The sequence below is a fragment of the Prinia subflava genome, chromosome 2 (assembly GCF_021018805.1).
Source record: "Prinia subflava isolate CZ2003 ecotype Zambia chromosome 2, Cam_Psub_1.2, whole genome shotgun sequence".
Lineage (NCBI taxonomy): Eukaryota > Metazoa > Chordata > Aves > Passeriformes > Cisticolidae > Prinia > Prinia subflava.
Genome location: NC_086248.1, coordinates 57,910,023 through 57,933,414, shown reverse-complemented (window position 1 = coordinate 57,933,414; position 23,392 = coordinate 57,910,023). Strand labels below are relative to the sequence as shown.

The window sequence follows — 23,392 nt, the reverse complement described above, 5'->3', positions numbered from 1 at the left end:
TAAGAGCTGTAGTGCTTATCCACCTGATAAGCACTTCAGTGCTTATCCACCTGAAAGTCTGAGTTTATGAGTTCATAAACCACAGCTGGACAGTGCCACAAACTGAAGAAACAAGCATGCCCACAACAGAGGTTTAAACAACTATAAACACCTAGTAGTCCCCAAACTCTTTTAAAAATCTGCTGTAAAACAGAACCTGCTCTCCAGAAGACAATTAAAAAATAAATTTCTTCTCCAAACAGATTACTCAAATTTAATTATGTATGCTTATCATCACTAAGCAGTTAGCTATAAATACACCAACTAATTCTAAAACTTGGCCAGCTAACCCTCTGCATTGCATGCAATGCAATGATGCACTGCATATTCTCTGAATATTGCACCAGTTTACAAATCAAATTACAGTTATCCGGTGATTTACTAGTAAAGTTGATAGGAACCAGTTAATCACACAATGTATTTGAAACAAGAAATTTAATCAGTGAATACTTTATTTACTTTCTGTGATTAATTTTAAAATACAAAAAAAAAGTCTTTAAATTTTACATTTTAAATAAATAATTTCATATCACTTATTCAGGAAACAATATGATTAAAATGGAAAAATCATGGATATCCACATATTTGTTTTCTGGTTTTGGTTGATTGGAGTTGCATAGACTTGAAATAAATATGTTAACTTCACTGTGAAAATGCTCACTGAGTCACTCACTGACACATTATTGACAAAAAAAAAAATAAAATCAGTAGTCTCAGAAATAATTTTGGTCTTCTTTATTGGCATTTTGTAGAGGTGCTAAATACAAGCTAGAAAAAAAGACTTTTTTTCTTGCCTCTTCTGCCCTGATTTTTATTTACATAAGTCAATTTTTTTCTTGTCTAAAGTAGGCCAGCCTTTTCTACTTGGCCTTCTAAGGAAGTGATAGCCTTGGTTTTCTGTTATCAAAACTCAAAACCAGGAAGCAATTTTACTGCAAGCAAGACACACCCCAACAGTCATTTATCCTAATTTAATGGAGTTCCTGTGCTTATCCCTTGCTATGGAGCATGACCTATCATTCCCAGTACAAAATCAAATGGGATTCAAATGGGCGTTGAATGACCCTGTCATTTTTAATAATGGAATAGCAACTTGAAAGCTGGATCATTCAATTACTGCACACAAACCAAGGTATTTATTGAACAGGTTCAGACCTGCCACAGCTACAACAACTCTGTTTCAAGAGCTCATCTGGATAATCCATGGCAATTTTAAAAACTGTGGTCCCACTAATGGTTTTCTACAGACTTACCAGTTTAGCAGCTCTGCATTACAAAACATGATTGCAAAAAAAAATGACACAGTCTTCAACACTTTTCCAATTCACTGTCAATTGAAAGCATTACATCTAAAAACTGAGGTCCAGTAACGTGCTACAGAACAGTATTTTATAACTTCTTTAAAAAGTACACAAATCTATATATTTTAAAAAATACCCTTTCCCATTTCTGTCTCATTAATGCAAACCAGTTCAATGCTATTGGTAGAAATTGCAGAATATACTAAAAAACTTCAAAAAAAAAAAAAATACAGAACTGTGCTGCTGTTTTCTGGAACACATCAAGTTTTGAATTATTCAAAAAACAGAAGTCAATGCTGAGCATTCCTTCATTTATAAAGTTCCTCCTTTTAATCTAGGAAGGAAATCTCTGACAAAAACTATTCACCAGACAAGGAAACTAAATCTCTCTCATTCTCTCTGCAGTAAGGCCAAGCTGGACTCATGTAAAATCCAACAGAAAAGCAGCATTTGGGGTACAAGCTTGCTAGTAAATGTAAAAGGAAATAATGCTTGCTTGCTTTCTATACATATAATTTCCACTTATCTAGTCAATCTTATTAGTAGTAGTAGTCCAAAGTTTTTAAGCACCTTATAAAAACATTCCAGGTAGACCCTTCCAAATACTCTTGCAATGTAATTATTGGAATAGTTTTAATTGTCTCTGAATATCAGGCTCAGCTATTCTAGTAGTCCATGAGGTACCTTGTATTTCTGAATTCATCAGTCAAAACTGCTACCTATTGCTCAGAGCACTTTTTCACAGAACACCCAAGTCAGAGAACTTGAAATACATATGCATTGATAATTCATGAATAAACACAGCTATACTGTTTACATTTCTCAGTTAAGCAAAACTCTTTAACAGCAACCAAAACCAGTCAGATGTATGACCACGCATTTTCATGGGCCATAATCAGCCAGGGCCACCCAAACAGGCATACTGGGAGGTCCTAGCTCAAGAAATTTTTTGTTCCTTCCAGTAGATTGATTTGCTTTTAAAATCCTGAGCTGCTAAAAACTGCAGATCAGCTTTAACATTATGAGAAACATAAAATCTTTTAAACACAGCATCTAAAGCATTAGTGTGCCGTAGGTGAATTAGTAAAACTTTCAAATTTATAGCACATGGATGGCTAAAGATTCTTTTAAAAAAGCATGCTCACACAAAATATGGATTACTTGTGTTTCACAAACAAATATATTCCTTGTATCTTTAATTAACTGTACTTTGCAAAAAACAAACAAACAAACACAACAACAACAACCAAAAAAACCACCAAACAAACAACAACAACAAAAACCCCAACCACCAAAAAAAAACCCCCACCAAATAAAAGAAAATCATCAGAAAGGAGTTTCCAACTATTCAAAATCACTGTTAATCAAAGTATCATGATTTTCACTTTTAAAGTTTCATGGACAAATTTTCATTGGAGAGAAGACTCCTGTTCTACTTTTGTTCTTTCAGCAATTTATTGCTATATTCTCAAAAAAGCATCAAGGCTCTTGAAAGAGACTATTGTTCGTCACAGGAGTGTTTGCAGATGTAACTATGGAGCCCAACTATGTATTTATGTTGAGCAATGATCATCACTAACTAAAATCTAAGCTGAACCTCCTCCTTTGTGTCAAACCCCTGGCCCCTAGTCTACATCTGTTCCAAATAGATGCAAGTAATCATATTTAAGAAAGTTGGCTGGATTTCTTCAAAAACTTGTCAAATACAGTCACTTTTCAATGACAGACACTGCACTTCTCCCCCATCAGGCAGAATCAGCATTAATGTAAGAGTCTGCTGTGAGCACTTTATTCACAATCAAAATACATGTCCTCTTACAATACTTTATTACAATTTTAAATGCAATCTTTTACAAATTAAACAGTCAGTGCTTTATACAAACATGAATACATATAAAACAAATGAAGTCCTGAAATTCTACATTACATCCTGTGTTGTTAACAGAAAAGTTATCTGGTTTATTTTTAAACAGTATCTAGAGTTCTTCCTGCTGTAAAAAAAAAAAAATAAAAAAGGTGCAAGAGGGATAGAAGTAAAATAGATATTAGTAGATTTTTGACATGAAATGTTTTGTAAATGAATAAGGACAATGGGATGCCCCAAGACAGCCTGCACAGATGAGCACCCTTCTTGGATGAATGGTATTGGATGTTGCATTTCTGAATGCAAGACAACTCACAGGCCCCAAAACCAGCACTCACATTCTCAGGTTTCAGGATGAACTCCAAACTCCAAGGATGGCTACAGTAAAATTCATGCTCACATCAATACACTCAGACTTAAACACCACATACTATCTTTTTCAGAGAATAATGACATCTGTCCCTGATCTAGTTTTTGGCATTTGTTTGCATACAAAATCCCCTCTGGAGCAGAGGCATCGCTGCTCTGAACCCCATGAGAATAGCTTTGATCCCAGGTCATATAAACCATAAAAACAAGTTTATATGCTAACACTGATACAGTTCTTTCACATGAACCAAGAAATGACACTGAAGGAAACCTTAAATAACACTGACCTAAGGGACAGCAGTTATGAGGACATAAACCAAGCCCTCATTTCTGCTCCTATTCACCACCACCCCTCAGCCTCCCTAAGTAATATGGCAGTACCTGTTTAAGATTCAAGTGTTATTTCAATTCATCGTCATTCCTTCAAAATTGCACAGAATTCTAATGGTTCCTTTCATTCCCTTCCAGCAGCACTATGGATGTGGGTATGAGTTACAGCTTCCCTTCTACAACAATGTCCCACAAAAGTCTGCCAGTCTTTTCTCCCAGCACATAAACACACACCAAAATGTTCCAGCTTTGAGGGGTTTTGCTGGAACTTGGGGTTTGAATTTTAGTGGGTTTTTTTGGTAAGATGTTAAACGTTTTGCTGATATTCTCAAACCAGGTCATCCTTTCACTTTCTTTTCCACAGAAAGGCAGCAACTGTGACACTTAAGACAAATGCAGCAAGAGATGAGCTGATCCAAACAGGACCCTCTGATCTATATTGGCAAGGAGGAGCAAAACTCCCTTTATACATTTGCCCACTGATGAAAGTCACAGTAACATCACTTTCTCTCCTGCCCACTTCTTCAAAACTTTTTTAATCTCTAGCATCCTCTGCCTAGTTTCTGGAGCTAATCATCCATACTGTGGCTTCAATCCAAAATACTTAACTTTTTGCCAGCAGGCAAAGACCAAATCACAGAATCCCGTTGTCACTCTCATTCTGGTTTACTGTAATTCACCCTGTTTGAATGTGAAAAACATAATAAATGTTCTAACGTAAGGAATGAGCAGTCTGGCTCCTCTGTGGTTTAACTGCTACTCATATGTCTTCTCCCTCCTCCCATCTCTCCAACAGTTCTGAATCCATTCCCAGTGCTATTCCAAGGTTTTGGTCATGGTTTTCCAAACCCACTAAGAGATCAAGTTCAGCAGCTAATCACCATGTCTCAGTCTGCAAGGCAAGACAGCATAATTTTCCAAAGTAACACCGGACAGGAGGTCTAGAAAGGAATGTGACACAATATTTTTCTCCTTCAAACTTTGTCTAGAACTTCTTGAAAAGATGAGCCATACTCAAAGTTTGGTCTGTGTCCAACCACGTTGTGAGGCTCCTCACTTAAAACAGCCTACACTGCTTCTAGGCCAAGGGAAACAGAGGAAATTCCACACAAGGTCTCATGGGAGGAGGAAGAGGGATCAAAACCTTGACTGACACTCCCCAAATACGCTTGTGAAGCATATGCTCAAAGCCTAAGCAGAAAGACATCCGCTTTAATTGGTGAAATGCATGTATTTCCTGCATATATGTATTAACTCTGTGCTGACCACAGTGGTTTCTCAGCTCAGCAGAAGCGCTGTCTTTCAAGCTCAAGTCATCTCAGTGCAGTTTGTAGGAAATCCCTTAGTATAATTAACCTATGAGAAAGCTGAAGTGGGATTTTTTTACAAGAGCATGTAGTGACTGGACAAGAAAGAATGACTTCAAACTGAAAGGGAATAGGTTTAGATGAATATATTACTGTAGGTGGTGAGGCACTGGAAGGAGTTGCCCTAAAAAGCAGCGAATGTCCCATCCCTGGAAGTCTTTAAGCCAGGTTAGATGGAGCACTGAACAACCTGGTCTTGTGGAAGGTGTGTCTGCCCATGGCAGGGAGGTTGGAACTAGATGATCCTTAAGATCTCTTCCAAGCAAAGCCATTCTATGACTTCATTCTAGTGAGCTGCAGAGCTCAAACCTCACTACTGGGCCAAAAGTTCTGGCTTAACAAACAAAGAAAAAAATACATTCCAAAACATTCCAGAGCTGGATGCGAACCTGTCAAACTTCTTCAATAGCAGAGATTGCTTTATAGTGCACTTGGTTAAGAAAAGGAAACTGAAGAGGAAAGAATTTCACCATTGTTTATCACAGAATTACTCAAATTCCTTTCAAAGCTCTGAACTTCGCTACAATTAGGAGAGATGCTGATTTGGCTAATAAACAATCAGAGAGATGCACACACGCAAAGACTCCCTCTTCAGTCACCATCTGTAAAAACGAACCATTAACGAGTATTTTTGAAAATACTTTTTAGCATGCTCTCTTGTGTCCACGCAGCTTTGCTCAGGACGAGGAGCAGGCAGGCTGCGCTACAGAAAGGTGACAGAAGACAAGCCCGCTGCTCCCGTGCGGCGCTGCGAGGGCGCCGCAGCGCTCCCGGGATGCTGGCGGGATCTGGCGGCCGGGGCACAGGCACCGCTTCCCGCACAGCTCCCGCAGGTGGCACTCGCTGCTCCACGGGAACACAAAACAGAGCCTGCAGCACAACCCGCCTCTCCCTCCCGGTCAGCGCGTCGGGCGAGGGCTAAAAGTCCTTCTGAATTGCCGTGCTTATCACTCGAGTCTGGATTTGGGGATGGGTAGCCTGATAGCTCAGCCGCTATGCCACATTCTGCTTATTTTAAAACTCCCTACAACCAGAACAAACAGAATTATTCTGTAAAGCGCTTGGTATTTTTTCAAATTATATACACACACATTGCTTCTCTCATGCCTTTGTACAGTGCGGTTAATCTCAGCAGCTCTTCCAGGTCTTCATTAAAGTTAGAAACTCCCACATGAACAAAGGAAAAAAAAATTCCATCGAAAGATTATGCTTCACTTACATACGGAAGGTCTGTCACTTCAGACACTTCCTTTTGAATGTAAGCTTGAGAAAACAGACAGACTTAGGTGAAGTGGCTCAGCGCAGGACATGCCTGACATACAGTGATGAAAACCAAGGAAAAGCAGGATAAGCAGGTCAGTCCCAAGATATTTAGGGACTTAGAGGCAAGTCTCAGCACAGACCACTGTGAGTACAGCAGTAGCAAGTCATAGCTGCCAAGAACAGCTATCGCTATCACAAAATACTGTTGTCATCTACTCAAAGAAACCTGCTACTCAACAAGCATACAGTGAAGCACACAATGTATTCTCAGCAAAGCATTTTCTGAGCAAACTAAGAGCCCCATGTAATGCATTACATGTTACTCTGCAAAAACCAACCAACAGCATAGTTTTCATTGAAACTTAGAAAGACAGAGATAAAATCTTTTAACTGAACTTTCCTTACATTGTTTTCTGATTCCATTTTTTTAGACAACACTACTTCTACTGTTAAGTGCTAATTAGGGTCACATAAAGAAAACTGAATTTGAAACAAACCTATTTAAAAATAAACCAAATGCCTCAACGTAGACAAGAACACACAGTTCAACATTTTCTTTATCACAAGAGCTTACTTCCAGCATCCTTAATTTGTGAGTCTTCAGTAATGCATTTACCAAGTGCAGAAATACCACAAAAAGCCCTATGCACATACTCCAGCTACAGCACTAAATAGACTACAGGATTTTAGGGTCCTCACATTGTGATAACAGTCAAACCCATGGCCAGAATCCTGAAAGTTGCCAGAAAAGAATACCTGACTTTCCCCTCAATAAATACTCTGACACTGTCAGAATTTACACAGTCATTTTACAATGTCAACCTAAAAACTGCAAAAGTCTCTGAATGTTGGGGTTTACAGCAGCACTTCTGCCTTGCTCACCATTCACCCTTCCAACTGCACGCTCCAGGTAACTGTTCAGACTTTGAGGGAAAAGTAAGTTTAAAGGTTGGTTTTTTTTTTTTAAATCTGTGTTAGGTATTTTGACTGGTCACTAGCATCCCCTCTTCTTGCATCTTTCTCAAGAGAAATACAACTCCAAATGCATTAGGTCTTGTATTTTGTTGAATAAAATCCAGATGAGGGCCATCAAGTTGATCAGAGGGATGGAACATCTCTCAAGGATGAGCCAATTGGGGTTGTTCAGCCTGGACAAGAGAAGGCTTCAGGGTGACCTGATTGTGGCCTTCCAGTACGTGAAGGTTGGAACCTATGAGAAAGCTGGAGAGGGATTTTTTTACAAGAGCATGTAGTGACTGGACAAGAAAGAATGACTTCAAACTGAAAGGGAATAGGTTTAGATGAATATATTACTGTAGGTGGTGAGGCACTGGAAGGAGTTGCCCTAAAAAGCAGCGAATGTCCCATCCCTGGAAGTCTTTAAGCCAGGTTAGATGGAGCACTGAACAACCTGGTCTTGTGGAAGGTGTGTCTGCCCATGGCAGGGAGGTTGGAACTAGATGATCCTTAAGATCTCTTCCAAGCAAAGCCATTCTATGACTTCATTCTAGTGAGCTGCAGAGCTCAAACCTCACTACTGGGCCAAAAGTTCTGGCTTAACAAACAAAGAAAAAAATACATTCCAAAACATTCCAGAGCTGGATGCGAACCTGTCAAACTTCTTCAATAGCAGAGATTGCTTTATAGTGCACTTGGTTAAGAAAAGGAAACTGAAGAGGAAAGAATTTCACCATTGTTTATCGCAGAATTACTCAAATTCCTTTCAAAGCTCTGAACTTCGCTACAATTAGGAGAGATGCTGATTTGGCTAATAAACAATCAGAGAGATGCACACACACAAAGACTCCCTCTTCGGACTTCTTCACGTTCTGTCCCTCTTTAGTCTTTTTCATATTCAAGCCTCTGTTGCTCAGCAACTACAGTTTTAAGACTTCTGGTTAAAGACAAGGACTGCTGCTGCTGTTCCACTCAGATATTAAAAAACCCAAACAAGCAAACGAGCAATAACCCAGCTAGCATCCTAACAGTCAACTTTTATTCAAATTTCTCTCTTATACAAGATAAAACAAGCAAAACAAACAAAAAAGCCTCCAGACTTGCATCTGGCATATACAGTAAAGAGCCCCTGGTACCTGCTTTTATAGGTTGCAAGCCTCCTCTAAATGGTTTCTTTTATTAGAGAGGTAGTGTAACACTTAAAAAGACACTTCTCTTTGTACTTGATGCCTGTTTTTAGGGTATCACTAAACATCATCTTGGAAAAGACCACTGATGGGCAAATGCATCATTTCACCATAGGCTCAAGCAGTGGAAGAAATAAAATCAAAACAGGCTGCGAGGAAGCAAAGTTGTTTTTGGAGCCCAAGGAACCCAATTACAGCAAACAAGTCAAATAACAGTGAAAATAAACTATAATATGCAAAGCCTTAAATTCATTTGAATCCAGTCCTATGTGCTGAATAAATATTACAGTGATAGATAACATACCAATGAATTACAATACGTCGAAAGAATTGGATCTAATGATGGTAGAAACAATCTTACCATGTCTGCAGGCATTTCACCCTCTGACACTTCCTTTTTGTATTTTTCATTGCTGTTTCAGGAAATCTCTTGACACCCAACTAAAGTTCACTAACTTTGTCACACTTACTCATCAGAAGAAAGGAAACAACCTTGCCACCCACTTGGGAAGGACATCAGACTGCCTCTATTACGCAGAGTAGCTTCTCTTAAAATCACAGGACTATGATAAGAATGAAGGTTTTCCTGGGGCTTGTTTCATCTTAAATTAAAATTTTACAGACCTCTTACAGAGAAATTCTTCATATTTAAGGTCAGTAAAAAGCTCTTATCTATGGGAAGAATGAAATTTGTACGTACTTTAACTCTGTGTAGGGCCAAAGTCAAGGCACTGAGATAGGAAATGACATCTTCCTCAACTCACATAACCAGTATGCAATGTAAACTCTGACATCTTAAAAGAGATAAGGTGCATCCACAAGTAAATATTCCAAGAGTACAGAACAGCCCAAGGCTTTTCAAGAGTATAAATACAGAAAACTACTACTCAAAGTCAGCTTTTCAGGGGCATTTCTTCTCTGCACTTAAACACATTTCTGAAAGCTCCCCCGCCCCGCCAGAAAAAACCCAACAAAAACAACCAAACAAAAAACAGCAAACCACAAAATGCTCCTCTGCACCACATTAAAATCATAAATTTATTCTCTCATGTCCATATTTTTTAAAAGCACTGCTGTTTTTCTTCCAATTGGCTAACAGCTGAGAAATTAGTATGCATCAACTCCCATTAGGCTGCTACACCTCTTCTGTAAAGTACTTGTAATATGTTTGGATTCACTGCATATTTTCAAAGAAGTAACTTCAGACCTCACTGTAAAAGAAAACCACAGAACTTTCAGAATAAGGTCATACTGATGAAAGACAAAAATGTCAGCACTGTCCAGAAAGTCCATTTACTTTCTTAAAAATTTTCCTAAACAATGTTAATTTCAAGTAAAGAAGAGAGAATGATATTTCCCCCTTCAACTGTAAACTCTTTTGGAGATTTAAAGCAGAGGGGGTGGGGGGAAGTACAAAGGAATGTTTGGTTTGGCATCGCTGACAAGGGCAACGTTCATGAAGGGAAAGCCTACTTAAAACCAGAGTAATGGATAATTATTGCTTTATATGTGGATCTTTCATTAGTTTTGTCTCCATGACACACAGTGACAGCGTTACATTTATAAGGAAAGACACAGATTCACCATGAGGAGAGTGGGCTCCTACAAAGCCCATTTGTGAGTTTCCTTCAACTTGTCTGAGTATGGCATTACTGCTGAAATGACAGGTTTAGATGCGGACTTTATAATTATTAGGCGAGTAGTACTCTGTTGGCTTTTCCAGAAATTGTCATTGGAGTGGCTAGCCAAAGTACAGCCGTGCATAACAAAGCTACTTACGCATGCCCTCTGAAACACGTTTGTTGCGGGTTTTTTACCCAGAGCCATGAGAAAAAGTCTATCTAACTTTCTGACTGCAGTGAAGTATCATTAATGAAAACTTTGGGGTTTTGTTTTCATCACAGAGTGTGCAGCATAAGGAAACAACACAGCAAATCACATAAAAGAGTCAACAGTTAAAGCTTTCTGAGCCCTGACATATCCCAGGCTCTGAACACCACCGAACCTGGCAGCCCCCCAGCCCTGGTTCAGGGAGCTGGCTGTAGGACCCCTTCACATTTTCCTTCTCTCTGCTTTGGGAATACATACATCTATGTGTATATGTACATATATTTATATACACACTGTGCCCACTTGTTAAAAAAGAGGAAATTAATAACAGACAAGCTAACAGCACTGTGTACACTCCCTTGCAATTTACCCATATGAATGGCCTCATAACTCAGATTGGGACATTTCCTGTAAAAACACTCCACTATTTATCAAGACACTCCAGAGTGCAACTGTTGAAGCGTGGCTTGCAAACAACATGCATTCTAGAGCCAAAGTTTGCAGTTACCTATAGAACAGTCTGACTGGTTGGGATGGAGAAGCCAGAGCCCTCTTGCTGTATATTAGCTTTGAAAAGTGTGTCCCCAGTTCAGAGTTCTGTAACTGCAGGCATAGCCCTGCTGGCTTTTGTGGCACTGAATTGCCTATGCAGAGCACAGAGAAACTACAGTTTCAAATCACATTCATGCCTGATCTCTGACAGAGCACATGCATGTACACAGTTATCACATATATTCATTTTAAAGAATAAGGAACATTAGATGAAATAAGAAATATTAGATGAAATGGGTTTATTTCATTCACCCATGATCAGTATAGAGTATAGAGCCTAGTAAACTAGGTAAAAAAAAAAAAAACTGGTAAAAGAGAAACGACTCATGGTAACAATCTTTAACCTGCCAGAATTTCCAAAGGAATTGGAATGAGCATTTTGACAGAAGCAGGTGACAAGCTGTTGAATAAACATTTCTGTTGGGTTAAACTGCTGTATTCTCTAGAAATGGAAACTCCTTCTATATGAACATATAAAGCTTCTTATCCCCACTACTCTTTCTCAGAAGAGCCAAATTTCTTAGTAAACACTGAATTGCCAAATGCAGACCTTCACTGGCCCTTGACCAAAATACCACTTCTATTCAGAAAAAACACATGGGGAAAAAATAACATGACTTATGACTATTATAGTTGGAAAGGGGATTTCCTTCAGTTGAATGTTTTTCACCTTTCTACATCAGTCTAAGAGACATGGTTTGATCAATCAGTTGTTTATAAGTAATTCTCGACAACTGCATGGAGTCTGAGCCATTGTTAATTTTGATACTTCATTCACCTTCTCAGAAAATAAAATAAATAACTTAGACTTATCATTCAACAGAAATAAAGAAATACCTATTTTGTGCTAAAATAACATAAAATCCAGCTACAGCAATACCACTGACAACTCCAGAAGAACCTACTTTTAAGAAAATAGCTTTATATTTCATTGGTCATTTAATCTAGTACTGGAAACCAACAAAAATAAGGATAGGGTGTGAGGAATCTCTAAATAGGCTTGATTAAAGTAAATATTCAAAGGGATATTACTCAAGTCAGTACCAAGAGCTTCAGCCAGTTTCCAAAGCCTTTTGAATTCTCAGAGCTAAGCCCGGTGAATTCAGATGAAAGTTCCTTTTCTTCCACTTTTAAGGGAAGAAATAACTTATGCAAACTTTCTGCAAAACACCCTTGTGAGTTCAGTAATTGGGGAACAAACCTAAAGCACTGCCAAGACACACAACTAACCATTTATAAACCTTAATGTTTCATTCAAATATTAAGTACTGATCTACTGAAACAACACAGAGGTATTCCAATAATGCTGTTTCAAGTTATGTAATACCATCCTTAGTACATAAAAATCCCAGCTCTTCCATTCTTGCTGCCTAGCCCACATTTTGTCCTCTGAGGAACACAGGCACACAGAGTGCATACTAACAACACCAGGTTCCCACTGAACCCAGCAAGAGGCACAGCAGAGGAGGAAAGCACCTGGCCCTGCCTCACTCTGAGATTCTGCCAGCCTACTCACTGGGGCTACAGGAAAAAAAGAGAAAGTCCCTGCTGTATTTCAAACACACACGAAGAGTGTATATTACCAGAAAAAGCAGGGAACCACTCTATCTGATCAGCAAATGAGTTTCTATAGCCCTCTGAGCCTTACTGCATTTAGGCAAGAGGAGCAGGGTAAGGAGCATTTGCTCCCTCCAAATTTGATGACAGTTACTTGATCTCCTTCTCATCCTGTCACTGCTCCCACAGCCCGTGCAGCATTCCTGGAGAGACCACCAAGCTACTGTCACTCTTCCCCCAATGGTCACCACTATGTGTTCACCCACCGGGGCATATCAATTTAAAAAGTGCCAAGTCAGTTCCAAAGTCTTCTATTTCCTTTTTCCCAGTTTCAAAGTCATCCATTTCTCTCTCCAAAACAATCCAGAAATTCACTTTGAAATAAACAATAGCAAGTCCATAGAGCGAACTTACCCAAGCAAGGGACTAAAAAAGTCTGCAGAGAAATGCTGATGTGCTCACACAAATAAAAAGTGACCCTTTATCTTCCCCACAGTGAAAACACTCATGGGATTTCTGGACCAACCTGCAGATTCTCTGATGCTGAATAAATGCTGAGGTCACATTGCAGGGTTTCATCATCAGAAAAACGAAGGCTGCTCTTAAATTAATGCATTAGATGTGCCCAAAAGGTGCTCCTGTGTACAAAAGCAAGTTTGGACAGAAAAGCACATCTGAGGTAATGAATAATCCCAGACTCCAAACCAGGGTGCATACAAGCCATCTCTCAAGAGTGATGGCTGACCTGCACTAGGGACTGGGTCATGCCTGAAGAAGAAGGCTATCATATCCCAACATCACACTAGCAAACACAACCATCAGTGACCATCTTCTTCCAGGCCTGGGAACACTCCTAGACCCATCTGAATTTTACACAGCTGTAACCCTAAAGCACTCCTCTCTCAGGCCACCTCTGCTCATAAACCTTTGCTGACACATAGTTTCAAACAATTTCTTATTACACACTTCAAAGATTTAAAGAACTCTGAATGGAGACAGAGACAGAAAAACACATGCTGGCATAAAAAGCAGAACAGGGAGAGAATAAAGAAAAAAAGACAACCATACTCTGTGGAGAGGAACAAGTATAATTACATGCAATTGAACTTATGCATATGCCCACATTCCCTTATGCATATGCCACTGGCAGTGTCAGGGTTTGCTTCTACCTTTCAGTCCTGACCTTTAAAACAAACCAGATACAAACCTTTCAAAAAGGAGCATAATTTTCTGTCTCTGTACCTCCAGAAATCTTCTCTGCAACTTTTAGCTCCTGTGTATCCAATAAATGGTGGATGCCTCCTTCCACTGTGTTAGAGCAAGACATTTTTGCACAAGGAGAGTTCAGAGGCAGTCTCCCAGCTCTCCTGTGGCAAGAAAAGTCCTCTTTTGGCTGCTCCATACACGTTCAAGTCTGGGCATCCCTGTGACATTACCAGGCTAATGCCAGCATGAAATGTAGAGCAGATCCTTAATGGAAGGGAATTTTTTGTGGTTTCGGTTTGGGTTTTCTTTTTAAATCAAACTTAATTACACTTTAAGCAAAAACTATTAAAGTTTGGAAAGAAGCTGCAATGAATCATAGTTGTAAAACAAAGGCCAAACTTTAGAAAACTGTTCAGTCATTCTAGCATCTACCCCAATTTGTGCAAAACAGGTACCCGGGACACTTAACAAAAGCAACTATAGTGAACATTAAGTCAACTACCAAACTTCAAAATTACCTGTCATTTTTGACAGCTTTGAGTTTTTACACCTAAATGTAAGAAGAAAAGTTTGATCTACTTTAAAACATGTAGACTATGTGGTATTTCTTTCAGATCGTTCTTACTAACAAACAAGCAAAAAACCCCACAAAAACAAAACTGCAAAACTAACGAATGAGATTTGAACCATATGAACTCCAATGGATTGAATTAACATAACTTTAATAGTATGTCTAGATTTGTATTTTTCCAAAGTTAACTGTCAGCAAATTTCACACAGAAACTCAACTATGTGATTAATTAGTTACAAAAGGTACTAGCTAAAACAGATTACCTGTAACTACCAGCCTCAAATCTCTGAAGCTGAAGATTCAGTATATTTCTCTAAGGAAGAGAATTGCTCCACTTTTCTGAGAAATAATTACAAAAACTTTTTTTTTCCCAATTCAAGCAGGTATTAAAACTGAAATAGATAATAAAATCCATTTCAACCACATACATGTTCTATGGGCTTTTTTTGCAGTTTTTCTCTTTTTTCCACCCTGCAAGAACTCCATCAAAGATCTAATTTAACTGATGCATCTGAGTGCTTATTTAGCAAGATTAAAAGAAGATACCAAATGAAAACAAGATTTTCAACCTTTTGGCTGCAATAAAGGAAAATAAATCTATTAGAAAGAAGATTTGAACACTCTACAGATTCAGAGCCTGAAGGAGATGGCACATGGGTCCTCTAGTGCCTGATTACTGGGTATTGTTTCATATTCCATTTTTTCCCTGGGACACTGGTGCCTCCCCCAAGAAGGCTGCACTCCACCTGTTTCCAAGTGTGAGCCTGCTACTGTAGACTGCAGTAAAAACCAGGGAAAAAAACCAAACTAGCATTTCACAGAGTATGAAATACACTTTAAAAACATTCCATCAGATCATATGACACCATGGACACCAGTCTTCAAGACATCTACCATGATTTTTGGGAGCAGAGGTTTGCAATCCTTTTAACATATAAGAATCATCAAGGAAAAATCATTTGTTTACTTTTAGTAATAAAGATCAATGGCAGGAAGCATGACGCTATAGAGATACTAAGATATTTGTATGATGCCTACTTATAAATAGATGTGTGTTTACATTATGCTTTCCACATACACAGAGAGAAGCATGCATTTTTCTACCAGTTCTGCCAGTTCATTTTAAGGAAAACCCCCAGCTACTAATCCCATTTCCAGCAAGCATGCAAAGGCTTATGTCACTCATCTTGAAGACTAATATCCAAGAAAGCAGGGAAGGAAATTACTTGTGCAGGGGAATTTCATGCCTCCCTCATTTCTACAGTTATTTATCCTACAGAATTTACTCAAGTATCTTTATGTCTCATAAAGGCATGGGTAAGTCAAAATATGATTTGACAATCTCAAGAGATGTACATCACTCTCAGCGCTGAAAGGCTGTTAAAGAGCTTGATGAGCATTGGTATTTCAGGCAGTTACACAACATCTTGGGAAGCAATTTAAGTACATGGAATGAGCAGCAACAGGGACGAAGATCTGGGGACTCACAGTTTATCACATTTGCATTGTTGCACCACAGGAGATGAAGCACAACAGCACTTGTGTGGGGCTACTCTAGACCTCAGAGTAAAAAAGCATTTGGGTTTTTTGCCTCTCATCTCTCCTGGCAGGTGGGGGAATCAAATCAAGCTGTTCTCAGGAATGGAGAATAACAGTAAGCTTCAACCCGTGGAAGACAGTCCTCTCACTAATGCAAAAATTATCTAAATTTTATAGTTTCATCCATCTTTTGTTTCCTCTTTCTATGCTTAATAATAATACAGATACTAAGATTTGCCCAAGCGTGTTACCACAGGCGTCACTCTGTCCCTTAAAGCCTGCTGGACATCAACAACCCAGCAGATGGTCATTACTCCAAATTCCCTACCCTCCAAGATCATTAATTCAGGAGCAAACTCATTTCAGTGGGCTAGCCCCAATTCATAAAGAACTCATTGTCCTGACCAAATTAATAGCTTTACATCTTGCATTACCAGACGTGCTTCAGAGACACAGTAATATTTTATATTATAATGTGCTGTTTAAAGTCCACTTCAATGTCATTTCTCATAAATATTGCTGTACAAGGCAAACGTACAACTATGAACCTATTCCCAAAATAAACACAAAAACTCTGTATTTTTGGTTTAGATCCTAGACAGATTTGGCACAAGCATTGCTCAATTATCCTGCAACCCACTTGATCAAAAGCCGTCTACTCTGAAAGCACACTCTTTTGAAAGGCTTTATTTCACCCTGAAGATTAATAAACCCTCAACACTGGCACATCCAGCAAAGAGACAGGCACTTACAGTGCCTATAACATCAGCAACACAGTTTAGACCAATCATAATAACAACAACAAATGGGACAAATCAAATTTTTAAAAATTTGGAGTAGGTCTTCACTGGTAAGTCACCAGGAGATTTTGATACATGTCAAATGGGGAATGAAAAGGAACAGAAGGAATAATTTGTCATAACTTGAGTCATGTCATGACTGCCATTATTCAGCAAGTTTGCATTAAAACAATGCAATGTTCCTCTTTTCCATAGGAACAATTTGCAAAAGGAACATCAGTAGACTAGAATCAACTAGGAAGCTATCTTTCCAACTAAAAGGAAAAAAAAAAAAGTAGAATTTTGAAAATAGCTATGTTCCTTGTGAGAAAGAGGTAGAGATTATTGAAGGACTCTAATTCAAATAAAAAGCATAATTAAAAATAGAGACAGAACTTTCCAGAGAGATAGTATTCACTTGAGTTTTAAGTTACATTGTTATTTTTCTATGGAACTGAAACAGGTTTTTTTACAGTCCTATATCTGAAAAGCTTCTCTTGCTGATGGTTTTGTTGAAAACCACTTGTGTGAAATGTTCTGTTTACAATAAATTGTTGTTTTCCAACAAAATATTTTTGGCTGAAAAATTCCTAACTGGCTTGACTTGTAAAATCATTCCTTGAGTGTAACCTTTTATTAAGTCCAATGCCTTTCCTTACTTAAAAGGCTGCATTGTGTATATTAAAAGATTTCCACTCACTCTCAATACTGGCACAAAACAAACAACACTTGTTTTTAAACCTGTGATGCATGGAGGGCATTTTTCCTCTATTTATACTTAGAAGAAACAAATATAACGACTATGGTATTAAGGTCTGTTCTATACCACCTTGAAAACGGGATTAGAATCTACATCTCCAATAACCCTTGACCTCTATTTGATCACAGTCAAAACATTCAATTATTTTTACTAAGCAACTTTACACATTTAAATTATGTAGTAAACATATATAATGCAGGTGGATTTACCCTGGAAGTATATTTTACAGCCACAGCTGAAGGAAAGGAGTGAGGGCTGAAATGTCTGTGGTTTGACAAACAGTTCTGGGAGGGGACAAGGGAGCAATGGAAAAAAATAAATATTTTCTTATAAAAATGAAAACAAAGAAAAAGGAAAGTCATAATTATGTCTCTTACCAAATTCCATACTGGTATAATTTTTAATACAATAGAAACTCATGAAACAAGAACATAAGATCATTTGATGCACTGCACTTCTGTAACTGAAGCTAAATATGCAAAGGTTGGGGCTTTTTTCATTTATTAAATATTTTTTCAAATTCCTACATAACATAACTAATAAAAATATTTACTTTTACAAAGGGTCAAGTGGACAGAACATAATTCTCCCCAAAGGAAACCAGATGTTTAGTTTCTTCAAAGTGATGTCTGTGCTGATAAAAGCAGTAGCTAATCTTTCTTTTAGAGGCTGAAGGTCTTGTTGAAGTTTCTTTTACTGAAGAGCTACATATCAAGCTTTAATGATTATCTGCCTCTATGGAAGAAGCATTTTTAATTTTTAATAGGGTTTTGGCTTGTGTATATTGTAATCAATGCATATGTACTCAAAGAGATGCCTTTGAAAATTTTGTAAAACAGTTTATAGTCATGCTCTAAGTCACGTACTGCATCTTAAACGCATGAAAAAAGAAGTCACATCTGTTCCCAAAGCCAATTCCATAACAGAAACATCTTAGCAAACTCCTATATAGTAATCTGAATACATTATGTCACGCAAATATTCAAGTGTTTCTCACAAGTAATTCAAGTGGTACAGAGTAATCTATCAATGTACTGCTTAGAATTGTAAAAACTCAAATTAACAATATGCTATGTTTCTTAATAATGCACTCTTTATAAAGCTCTTAATATATTAAGAGATCCATAAAATGGAACCTACAAAAACTTGAGCAAATAAATCTTGAATTATTCTGTGGGTTTTTCCTGTATTACTTGGCTTTTGCCATGACTAATACTTAGCTACACCATAATGCTTGCCAAGAGATGAAGATAATTCTGAAAGCCTATGGGGATAGGCTAAATGCTTAAAAGGCTTCAGAGGCATGAACAAGGTCTCAGTGTATCTCACTCAGAAAGCAAAAGGTTTACTTAGTTACTTAAATTACTCTTAGATAAATCTTTGGGGAAAAGAACCCAGTTTTATCACAGGGGTGATATTTACCAGCTGTTTTCTGGGTTGCCACCTGGTGTCCAGCTGCCTGGAAAGGGAAGAAGAAAACCCCACCCAATTTAAATTTAAATTTGGGGTTATGTCACCTGCCTTTTCATCTTCTGAATTTTGCTGTGATCAAGGAATGATTGAAGGTTAACCTGGGACTTTAACTGCAGCATGATTCACTTATGGTTTCACAAATTTTATGTTCAGCCATGTTCGTGTGCACCTACAGTATAGAATGCTCTTGCACACTCTTCCCATCTCTGCTGGCCAGGTGCATCTATTATTTGAAAAACCTGTTTAGCTTGAGGAAGACTGTAAGCTTCCAGCTGAACAGCAGTCTATGGATAGAAAGTTGTGCATCTCAACATACCCTTTGTTAAGGGATCTTCTTCTAAGAGGACAGGGACACAACAGCTTTCAGGATTGCAAGTGACAAGAAAGGGGTGAAAAAACCACTCAGTTTTATCCCATACACACCAAAAAGCCCCAAGGAAGCTGGCAGCACTACCCAGTCCACTGACTTTAGTTAACCAGCTGCATGCAAGCCCAACATAAACTCTCTTAGTTAAAGTACCAAGGTGTTCAGTCTGTGCAAAAGCAGAGTACTGGCACCTTACTTACAAGAAATGGTGCAATTAAACAGGATGAAAGAAAAGGAAGGGACAAAGAATAAATAAATAAGTGGTAAGGATTGAGACTTACAGAGCCTTTCAATTAATGGTTTTTCAAGAACTTTGCATGGCAAGACAGAACAAAATTGTCCTGACACACTCAGGGTTTGCACAGAGTGCACACCACTTTCACATCTTTATAATACAAGAGTTAAGAAGAAAAAATTGTGGAAAAAATATAGCTAGTGTGATGGAAGGAACAAGCTGTGGTACACTCTGCTATCATAACCTGCTTCACCCAGCTGCTTTACTGGCCTCCCTCAATCATTTCTCCAGACATTTGTCTTCCCCAGCATCAAGTCCCATTCTTCTCTCAGGCCATACACTTACCAATAGTTTACCATTCACCTGCCCCCACAACTTCTATCCCTGTCATCTGTAAAGCCAAGTAAGGAGCTCCATACGTGCTCAACCTCCTCTCTGGGAGAGCAGGAGCCCACTACAGAGTTCTCCAGTTTGCTCCTCAGCACTTCTGAGAGCTATGCTGCCACACATCAAGCAGGAGATGCTCAAGCAGGAGCTGGACAATGGTATCACAGACGTAGAAATGGCATCTTAGGAATTGTAGTGAAAGCTGTGTGAATGTTTCAGCTTTTGGGTCCTCGGTATGAATGCTATCTGATTTCTTCCCTTCCCCAAAGGAAGCCATTTCCAGCTTTATTTTGGAGTACTAAATCTACAATGCAGTCAACTATCAAGACAGGATGCAACCAATACGTAGCACATCCCTGAAGATTCTGTGAGATTGTGCATGTGTGTGAGCATGCGTAAAATACACTTGTTTGAAAAGCAAGTTATTTTCTTCCAGAGCGCAATTTATTTTTCTGCTCTGGCTACATCTGTGGTAAAGGAACAATATTATCACTTGTACTCTCCCCATTAACTAGTCCTATTAACAGGACAAAAAAACAACTAGAAAAAAAAAAAAAAAAAGTAGTAGTCTTCAAGACAGTTTCACTGCTGTACAGGATGCTCACCAGAAAACAACAGATGTGCTATAATCACTACTGCCCATTCATTTCCTTTCTGCCAGAAAGAAAGCAGCAGTCATCAATTAAGAACCTATCTACAGGACACAAAAGGAAGGATACACTTCTCCTTGGTCATTTGACCGCAACAATAGGAGATGGCAGCGGGAAAGGACTGACCGCTCTCAGCAAGTGTGGCTGGGGAAAGCACAGAGGCGTGAGTGAGCCTGTTTCTTCGGATTTTTAAAAAAATAAATGTAAGAATTTTTGTTCAACACTTCAATATACAAATGCTTAAAAAATAAATCACTTTGTCTACAATATCCTAATTATATTATTTCTGAATTTTTTTTCAGAATTTTTTTCAGAATTTTTTCCTTTTCACAGCAGAAAATCCCAAACACAGGAACTGACAAGGGAATTAAACACCCTCTATCTGGAAAAGCTGTTTCATCAGTTAACAAAGCCTTTTCTGAAACAGTTATCGCAACTTTTTATAAAAGCATTAGTCTAAGTAAGTATACTAGGTACACAGAATTTCAATACATCACTGGCATAAATTATTTGGATTAATATTTTTAAGAAGTCTAGTCAGATCTGTGGATCCTTATGTTGAGGATTACCTTTGCTGGTCAGCTTCATTGCTCTGAAATAGAATGACAGCTTTCATAAAACTGCCAGCAACGGCTGAGCCCTAGAGATGGGCTTTATATTATGTCTGTTCCACAACTGTAGCCAGCCACAAAGGGTTTGCAGGAAACTTATTAAAAATGTTAGCCTTAATTAAGGTATTAGGCCCTAATCGAGCATGCTAAATTAAACCCCAAATATTCCCATGGACACTAATGCAACTGCTCTAAGAGTTTGGTAGGCACTTCCCACAATAGGAAAGCTTTTACAGGCCTTCACATTGCAAATGAACCTTTATTTTCGCTTGGTACCTCTGCTTCATTGCATACCAAAAATAGACCAGACCTCCAGAAAAGCTCATATGTGGGCATAGAATCATTCCTCTCCACCCCCACACAGATTTGCAAGCCCTCACACCACCAAAGGCATGACCTAAACAAAGCATCCAGTGATGCACAGATGCTCGAGGAATTTTTTTAATGTATTGACTTTTAGCATAAACACATTGCATATTAAAACTCAGGCAGAATTGTCAGAATAAAGTATATTGATCTAATGTTTCCTTCTCTGCTACAACATGTTATGATTTAACAGATGCTGAAGCCCATTTTAATCCTTCTAAAGATATTCTAACCACCACATTAATGAAAAAATTAAAAACAAACAATATTGTTACATAAGTAAAATGGATAATAGCAAAGCAGAAATAAATTTCAGAAAACATTTCCCCCTCCACTCCCAGAAGTTTGTCAGAATGAAAATATTCTTAGAAGTTCCAGATTTAAGCCTGAAATGTAAAGCAAATGTTGGAAAATTACCAGTGGTTATTTGATAAGATTCAACACCCATACCTCAAAGCCATATCTGCCTAAACCATTAAGCTCCTCTTTTTATGGAACACCAGTCCTCATATTTTGTGTTTCTTCCTTTTTCCCATGAAATTCATTCCTTACTATGTGCACTTCATCTAGTCCTTGAATGCCTTATCCCCTTAGTTGATACATTTCAACACACTCCAGTTTTGTTGACACAACAATTTTTTGAAGCACTTCACAGTGAATGCTTGCCTGCCAGGGATCCCAAAGAATCTTAGGAAATCGTCTGCATCTTAGGCCACAGCCACAATGCATGTTATCTTTCAGAAAAGAGGTTATTTGAGTCTGATGGTCTGGTTAGTTTTTCTGCTCATCATGAAAACAAAATAAAACCACTGCAACTCAAAACCAAGGCCAAGCAACACACTTGAAATCAAATGGAAATCAGGCAAGGGGGAGAGTTTGTACAAATAATTCCCTCTAAGGTCACTAGGCAAATACTTCGCATGCATTTGGATATGCGAAACTTCAAGCTAAATAAATAAAATTATTTCCTGTGTGGAAGATGAGAATGTACAGCCCCTCCATACTTGTGGATGCAAAAATATGCTAGTAATTATCTATCAGCAAATAACACAGAGAACTAGTGTACTGAATTTAGGTCATGCCAATTATTTTTCTCTAATGCATGTTAAAACGTGCAACCTTATTCAAATCTTGCTATTTTTGGAAAACACTGAAGAGGAATTTCTGGTCTTTCCTCTTGCAGCTTCCACAAAATGTTTTTCTAGTTACAGAGACTGTTCTCCCTTGGACCCAAAGGAAAGTAAGATCTCACTAATGTTTGTCAGATGTCAGTCTCAAACTAAAGCTACACAGTCCCACAAGTATCTCTCTATTACAGTTATGCAATCTCAAAGCACTGGAGTCAAAATAAAGTTGCAATTCTCCTAAATTTCATAAACATTTGAACACAATAGGATCATAAATAGATGCTACAAAATTATATTACATGCTCCACTATCAGTAGGGTAAAAGAATAAATATTATTTCTTAGTGATCTAATACAGCATATTAGTATTCCTTCTGCAGGTCACAAAAGCCAGAGTGGCAATTAACATAGTGCACCTTTTTTTTTTTAATTATAAACTTATCTATGCTACCAGTTTCAGCATTAGCACTGAAAGGAGTGAAGCAAATTACCTATAAGGCATCTAGTTTTTCCAAATAGCATTGTCTAAGCTGTTAGCCAATGAATATCTGTTTTTTTCAGAGAGAAGAAAAGATTCTTTTAGGTTGGCACCTGGAATCTTTTTTGTTGGAGGCAAGGAGAAAGAATCTTACCTAAAGCTCTCTTATTTAATATTTTCTATAGAGTCTCCAAGACTCTAAAGTTTTGGAAGTTCTCTGGAATGTCA

The 23,392-nt window shown here is 38.2% G+C and overlaps 1 protein-coding gene across 4 annotated transcripts in view; it reads right to left on the bottom strand.

Annotated features, from left to right (window-relative positions):
• The window catches only part of PLEKHG1 (pleckstrin homology and RhoGEF domain containing G1), a 125,584-nt gene that overhangs the window by 89,061 nt on the left and 13,131 nt on the right, over positions 1-23,392 (bottom strand). The gene's annotated exons all lie outside the window — the stretch shown is intronic.